The following is an 8,092-nucleotide window of genomic DNA, read 5'->3' on the forward strand; positions in this document are numbered from 1 at the left end:
GGTATCCTAGGTCTCCCTAGGGTCATTAGAACCTAGGCTTATCTTATGGATCCAAGATCACATAAGGGTTTAGCTCTGTTGGGTCCAAGGGTAAGGTTTGATGGTTTAACCCAAGGGATCAGCAACAATGGCTGCAAGGCAGCTTATAAAAGCCTCCAATAGGGTTTGGTCATCACCATTAGAGCTCCATTTAAGGGTTGAGCTTCAACTTAAGTCCCAAATGGAGCCCTAGGTTAGCTCAAGCTTAAGGAATCTACTTCCACTCAAGATTGTAGGTGGACAAGAGGGAGGTACCAAGAGATAGAGCTTACCTTGGTGAGTGGAGCTCCAATCCCAGCCCTAGCCAGCCTTGAAGATCTACCTCCTCTTTTTCCTTCTCTTCCTTTCCTTCCTTCTCTTCTTCTCCTTCTTCCCTTTTTCTTCTTTTCTTCAAGCCTTAGCTAAGCAACAGGAGGGAAGGTAGGGCATCCAACCTCCTTGGCATGCCTTCCATCTTCTTCCCTTCCCCTCTCAGTCCTCTTCCTACTTCTCCTTCTTCTTCTTTCTTGTCTCTTCTCCTCCACGGTTTGGCTTGGAGGGGGAGAGATAAGAGAATATGAGGCTTATGCCTTATCTTTTAAGGGTCAAAAGAGGCCTTAGGGCCTGTTTGGCCAAGGTCACCTCCTAATTAGTCTATTAGTTAGGACATGTTTGGGTCTACCCTATGTCCTATAAGGCATATTAGTCCTTTAAGGTCTGTTTGGTTCAAGCTAGAATAGAAGAACTCATTATTTATTTAAATTAAGTCTTGTGGGCCCACTTTCATGGCCTAATCAACCAATTAATGGTAAGGGTGGGAGTCCATATTATCCGAAGGTCTAATTATGGTATTCGGGACACGGGGATGTGGGTCTCATAGGAAAATAAATCAAAAGGGCAAGTAACAGTATGTGTGGATCCACGAGCGAAACCAGTCGAGTGAGTCCGTTCGTGACTCCGTTGCTACTGTCAGGACCCAAACCTCAAGGAAAGTTACGGGGCTTTGACCCGTACTTCCAGGACTTCGACGGGACACTTATAGTGAAATTTTAGGTCCAAGGTCACAGGTGTTGACCACTGCCACCGTGGCATCACCCGTTGGTAAAGTCTAATTTGACCCGGGATATTATGATATATTTTGGGTGGGGGTGTAATACTATCTGCCTTCACTTGCTGACAAGTGAGACACCTGGCCACAAATTCAGCTACATCCCTCTTCATTCCACTCCACCAGAAGTGTCCCTTCAGGTTCTTGTACATTTTAGTACTACCTGGGTGAATCGAATAGGGAGAATCATGTGCTTTTGTCAATAATTCCTTCCTTAGCTGATCATCCTTGGGAACACATAGTCAATCCCTAAACATGAGAACGCTGCTCCCTGTCAATGTGAAATCCAGATCTCGCTGTGTATCACCCTGAATAGCTTCAATGATCTCTTAGAAGCGTTCATCTGAGGCCTGGGTTGACTGAATCCTTTCCATCAAAGTTGACTACACCAATAGGGCTGCTAGAGAAAGAGTAACACCCTCTGCCAGTAACTCCAAATCCATCCTTCTAGCCTCCTCAACAAGTTCCTTACTGACTGCTAAGGATGCAAGGGATAAGGTCTGGGACTTTCGACTAAGGGCATCCGCCACAACGTTTGCCTTGCCAGGATGGTAGTGGATGATGCAATCATAGTCCTTCATAAGCTCCAACCAACGTCTCTGTCTCATGTTAAGTTCCTTCTGGGTAAAGAAGTACTTAAGACTTTTATGGTCACTGTAGATCACTCTTCTTCCATACAGGTAGTGTCTCCAGATCTTCAGAGCAAAGACCACAACCACCAACTCTAAGGCATGAGTTGAGTAATTCTTTTCATAATCCTTCAATTGATGAGAAGCATAGGCTACCACTTTTCCATCCTGCATCAGAACACAGCCGAGGCTCATCTTGGAGGCATCACAATAAACTACCATCCCTTCAGTACCATTTGGAATGGTGAGTACAAGAGCCAAAATTAGTCGCTGCTTCAACTCTTGGAAGCTCTTCTCGCAATCATCGAACCACTCAAACTTCACTCCCTTCTGGGTCAGTCGAGTCATAGGAGTTGAAATCCTTGAAAAGTTCTCAATAAACCTCCTGTAGTAGCTGACTAGACCGAGGAAGCTATGGATATCTGTTACATTCTTGGGTGTCTCCCAGTCAACTACAGACTTTACCTTGCCGGTTCAATACCCTTGGCGAAAACTAGGTGACCTAAGAAAGCCACTTGTTGTTGCCAGAACTTGCACATGCTGAACTTGGCATACACTTGCTTTTCTCTCAAGCGCTATAGCATAAAGCGAAGGTGGTCAACATGCTCTTCTTCGCTCTTGGAGTAGACCAGGATGTCGTCAATAAACACGATACCATACTTATCTAACACGTCGTGAAACACCCTGTTCATTAACTCTATAAAAGCTACCGGGGCATTGGTCAGTCCGAAGGACATAACCAAAAACTCATAGTGACCATATCATTAACACCCTGAACGCTATCTTGTTGATGTCACTACCTCTGATCTTCAATTGATGATACCCCGAGCGGAGGTCGATCTTTGAGAATACCCTTGTGCCTTGCAACTGATCAAATAAATCATCGATCCTAGGTAGCGGGTACTGGTTCTTGATCGTAAGCTTGTTGAGTTCATGGTAATCAATGCACATACGTATACTACTGTCCTTCTTCTTTACAAATAAAATAGGTGCGCCCCACGAGAAAACACTTGGCCTAATAAAGCCCTTCTTTAATAAATCATTGAGCTTCTCTTGAAGTTCCCTCAATTATGAAGAGGCCATTTGTAGGGGCCTTAGACACGGGGGCAGCACCAGGCACTAGGTCAATCATAAACTCCATCTCCCGGTCTAGTGGTAACCGTGTGAGGTCTTCCGAAAAGACATCAAGGAAGTCTCTTACCACACTTATCTCTTCCATAGGTGTAATCTTGGCTTCGGTGTCCAGCACGGAGGCTAAGTAACACTGACAACCTTCTTCCATCAACTTCTGGACTTGAAGAGCTGAAATGATAGTTTTCTTAGGCTTCTTGCTTTTGTTGCCCTTGAATACAAATTCCTTGCCTTCCTCTGACTTGAAGAGTACTTTCCTCTCTGCACAGATCAAGCTGGCTCCGTGTGTGGACAACCAATCCATTCCCAGAATTATATCGAAGTCCTTCATATCCAAGATTATCAAACTGGCCTCTATCCCATGGTTGCTTAAACAGGACAATATTTGAAGACTTGGTCAAGCTTGACCTTACTTCCTGTCGGTGTACAAACTATCAGCTTCTACTCCATACTTGCCTGTCTAATAGGTAGTTTCTCGGCAAACAAAGGTGATCTAAAGGAGTGTGACGCTCCTTAGTCAAACAACACGTAAGCAGGTATGGAACATATAGAAATCATTCCTAACAACATTGAACAGACAACAATGATAAACTCAACATAAATAATTTCATTTAAGTGGTTGAGTACAATACCTGTGATGACACCAAGGTCAGCTTGGGCTTCTTTCATGAGTGACAGAATACACTTGCCCTTGAGTTCTACTTGCTAGAGGAGGAAGAAGTGGGCGAGTAGCGACCTTTGCTTGGGGTGCCTTGAAAGTCACAGTTGGCCATGAACTTACCTGTCGCGGATGTGGGTAGTCCTTGACCATATGACCGGACTCCTTGCAGTTGTAACAAACGAGAGTCTGGGTTCCATAATAAGGAGCCGATGTAGCTTTGGGTCCCTAGGCCACATCAGGTTCACGGGACTAAATCGGAGTTGCAGTCGTGTAGAGTCATAAGATGACATTGGCCTCTTGCCAGCTTATATGGCCTTGTAGTTCTCTCTTTGCTGATCTTCAATCATCTTAGCAGCCTGAACCACTTCCGCATAGGTAGGGTACTTGTGTAGTACCATAGATGTACTCAAGTAGGCACTCAACCCTCTTTCGAACCTTCTCGCCTTAACTTCCTCAGCCTTCATGTGTGCCGGAGCAAAATAGAAATGCTCCTCAAAGGCCTGTTGATATTTAAGGACCGACTTGGATCCCTGGCTGAGGCTCATAAACTCAACTTCCTTCTTCTCTTGAAAGTTCCTTGGAAAGTAATTCTTGAGAAAAGCTTCTATAAACTAAGCCCAGGTTGCATTTGGGTATTTGGCCCAAAAATGCTCCTTTGAGGAATGCCACCACGCATCAGCGTCACCTCGAAGTTGGTAAGTGGCATATCGAATCTTGTCGGTGTCATTACACTACAACACCTCAAAGATTCTCTCCAGATCTCTTATCCAGGTAGTAGGAAACATAAAGTAGTGAATCAGCTTGTGGAAAGTAGGAGGACAATGCTTTTGGAATTTCTCTGAAAGCTTAGAGGCATAAGCCCACTCTGGCACCACATTTTGGACTGGTAGGGTAGCCAAAGCAGGAGGAGGTGGATTTGGCACTACTTGCACCGCAGGGACTTCAATTGCAGCTGGTGCCGAGGGAGGAATGATAGGTGTGACAGCAACTGTGGGAATAGGGACTACGTGCACCGGGGGTGGTACTTATTGTCCTTCCCGACCAACATTCTAGAGCTAAGTGGTCATAGTCTGCATGGAAGTGCGCTATGCCAGGGGAGGAATGATAGGTGTGACTGCAACTGTGGGAATAGGGACTACGCGCACCGGGGGTGGTACTTGTTGTCCTTCCCGACCAACATTCTAGAGCTAAGTGGTCACAATCTGCATGGAAGTGCGCTACTCATGTTGCGTCTCTCGATGCTCCCATTGCATATCTCACAAAATGTTCCCCAGGAGTGCGGCAACATCCACGTTAGTGTTAATTGGAGGCGGTACAGGCAAACCCTCTTCAAAAACATCGGCGGCATCATCCCTAGGAGGGGAACGATTTCGGTTGCAGGTGGTGACCATGTTTCAGCACCTGTTATAAATAAGATGCTTCACAAGTTAGCACAAAGATGGGGTGAAGCAATGTAAGGGGCCTTAAGGGAACAAGTAATAAATTTTACATAGGAATGTGTGTAGCAACACACAAGGGAAACTAAGGTCCTAAAGGTAAAGTTGAGCTAAAAATGTAGGCCAATAGCCTTTTAGAACGCAAAGGGATTCACGGACGAAACTAGTCCTCTGACTCCGTTCATGACTCCGTCACCAGAATAAGCTGGACGGACTTACAGACGGATTTGCAACATGAATCCATTCGTGGCTCCATTCTCAAGGTGCCCATTTTAGCCAAAAGATCGAGCCGTAGCATCGTCCGTTCAAAGTTTCCTCACCTTCCCTTGGTGGATTCAAGCCCTTCTCTTTCAAGATTCAAGCCTCTCATCCAAAGGTAGGTGTTCTTCTCTCCATTGGCTTCTTAAGGTTTGCTCTTAGTCTATTTTCTAGGGTTTTTGGTGGTTTCCTCTCCCATTTTCCATTTCGCTGTGGTAAGTTGCATGAAAAGTATTGAGATAGTATTTTTCTTTGATTCATTACTCTCAATTCAAGAATGAACGACTCTATTCATCCCTACTCTCATCGATTAGGGCAAGGGTTGGTTAGGCCCCTCCCATAACCAAAAACTCCAACTAATTTTGGGCAATAAAATTTTTATACTAGAAAACATATTCTAAATCTTCATACATTCCATGATTTGTTGAACTTTAGATGTATTCTTACTTGTTTGGTATTGTTGTCAATCTCTCAATGGAAGTTAGGAGAAAACTCCCAATTTCCCACTATTTTTGGGAAGAAAGTAATTCCCTGACTTAAATATGATTATCTCCCCTTTTATTACTCCCATATATAAATTATTTATGTTGGTTAAATTGTCGAATTTGATTTCATGGAAGGGGTTTATTGGGGATTCTCTCCTTAAACCCAAGTTCAAGGAATTTACGTCCCCTAACAAATTTTCTAAATTTTCCAAATGAATGTGGATTGTTTAGTTGCTGTACATTACATATATTCTTCATATTCTTAGCGAAGTCAGAGTGACAAAGCATATGCATTGTCTTCTTATTACTTGTGTGTAGGTGAATAGAGTGGAATGGCTCATAAGACAAGGGGAAGCAGGGCTCCTGCAGTAGCACCAACAAGTTATGATGCTAGTCTTATACACTAAGAAGTTCCATGTTAGAAAGATCCTAGTGGGGGAAGCTATCCCAGATGAGTTGGTTGCCTTTAAAGTGGGGCAGAGATTTGATAGGTTGGGGTGGTTCAGCATGTTGTCTCCACCTAAATTTTATTACCACAGGTTGGTCAGGCACTTTTATTCCAACATGTCAGTCATCCAGGAGGACGCGGTGAGGCGTCGAGTTAACTCTTTTGTGGAGGGAGTGAAGATTTCCTTCAATGAGGTGGAGCTGGGGGACATACTTGGAGTGAGCTCTGTTGGGGATCGAGTCTACCACCCACCAAGGAGGGATCCACTCTCCTGTGTGTCCAAGATAGAGTACAAGCATTTGTATTCCACCTTGACTAATGAGAAGTATGAGTACCGGGTGAACTTGACCGAGTTTGGTAGGTCGCAGAGGGTCTTGACTATGCTGTCCAAGACCAACCTTGTTCCTGTCAGGGGCCACAGCATCGAGCCCTCACTTATGGTTGCTGCCCTAGGCTATTCCCTGTATGTGGGATTTCAGGTGTATCTGCCCTATGCTATCCTTAGGCACATGGAGCAAGTTCTGTTTAAGTCCAAGAAGAAGAAGACCCTTCCCTACGGGAGATTTCTCACCCGCATCTTCCAGCATTTCCAAGTCAACTTGGAGGATGAGCCAACATCAGAGAGCTTTAAGGAGCCACTTGGGCGCAATTCTCTAGCTCGGATGCTCATCAAGTGTGATAAATTCATTGATGGAGAGCCTGTTGACCCAGAGGGAGATGGGGGTGAAGAGGAGAGCGATGATGAGGAAGAAGCACCGGTACAGTTTTCTGCTGGAGCTTCTAGTTCGGGGACCTCTGACATGAGTGCCGTTCTAGATGCTCTTGGTCAGCTGAACACCAACATGACCAAGCTCAACTCAGGCATGGTGCAGGGGGTCACAGGCATACAGGGATAATTTGCTTCATATGAATGCCACTTTGAGAGAGTAGAGAAGGACATCCACGACATCAACGCCTACCTGTACTATGAAGGCAATGTTGAGGAGGATGGAGATAGTGATGAGGAGGTGAGGGAGTAGGCCCCAGGACTGCTGGAGTTGTGATGCCTTTCTTTTCCTTTTGGTGTTAATTTAAGATGGTTGATTCTAAACAATGTTTTTAATTTAGCTTTTCTTTCCTTTCTTTATTTTTTTTTGTAGAAAGTAATGATGCCCAGCTGTGATTTTGAAGTCTCTTTTTTTTTTTATTTTTTTTATTTTTAGGGTTGTTAGTAGTATGTTCTACTGTTGTCCCTATTATATTGTTATTGTTCTCGGATTCCACCCTAGCTAGTCTTCTCCCTATGTATTACACACATTCCAATTATTTTCGTTGAAAACTTTTAATTTAGTGCCTATTGTGTAGAGTAAATCAAGAGTCCTTGCTAGACTATATCTGGTGCAGAGCATTGTGCTCTGATACCACGCTATCACGCCCCCCATCCTAATGTTAGGAATAAAGCACAATCAAGGGGTGACTAGGATGACACTCATCATCCTCTTTCCTACCAGGATCAATGACACAGTGTCCGAGTACATAGTCAACAATCAAGGACAAGCATAATGATTATAATTTATAGGAGAGAAAAGAATATTCCATTGAAAAAAGAGTAAATGTAAGCGGAAGTGACATAAATAGCAGTTACCATATGTTCAGCTAGCTAGGTGATACAATAGTAGTTTAACATTGTTTGCCGACTGACCATGATGTAACTACTCAAAAGAATATAAAATAATTATAGACAAATGTTCATAATGGGCACAATGCCCCAAAAGAATCAAAAGAGGGGATTATTCCCCAACAACATCACGACTCGTAGGCACAATCATCACAGGGGTAGCTGTCGCCGTGTTCTTCCTACATAGCCTCAGGTTCCTCCATACCAATACTATTGTAGTCCACTGGCTGGGCTTCGACACCAGCCAGATATCCACCATCT

This window comes from Telopea speciosissima, chromosome 1 (assembly GCF_018873765.1).
Source record: "Telopea speciosissima isolate NSW1024214 ecotype Mountain lineage chromosome 1, Tspe_v1, whole genome shotgun sequence".
Taxonomy (NCBI): domain Eukaryota; kingdom Viridiplantae; phylum Streptophyta; class Magnoliopsida; order Proteales; family Proteaceae; genus Telopea; species Telopea speciosissima.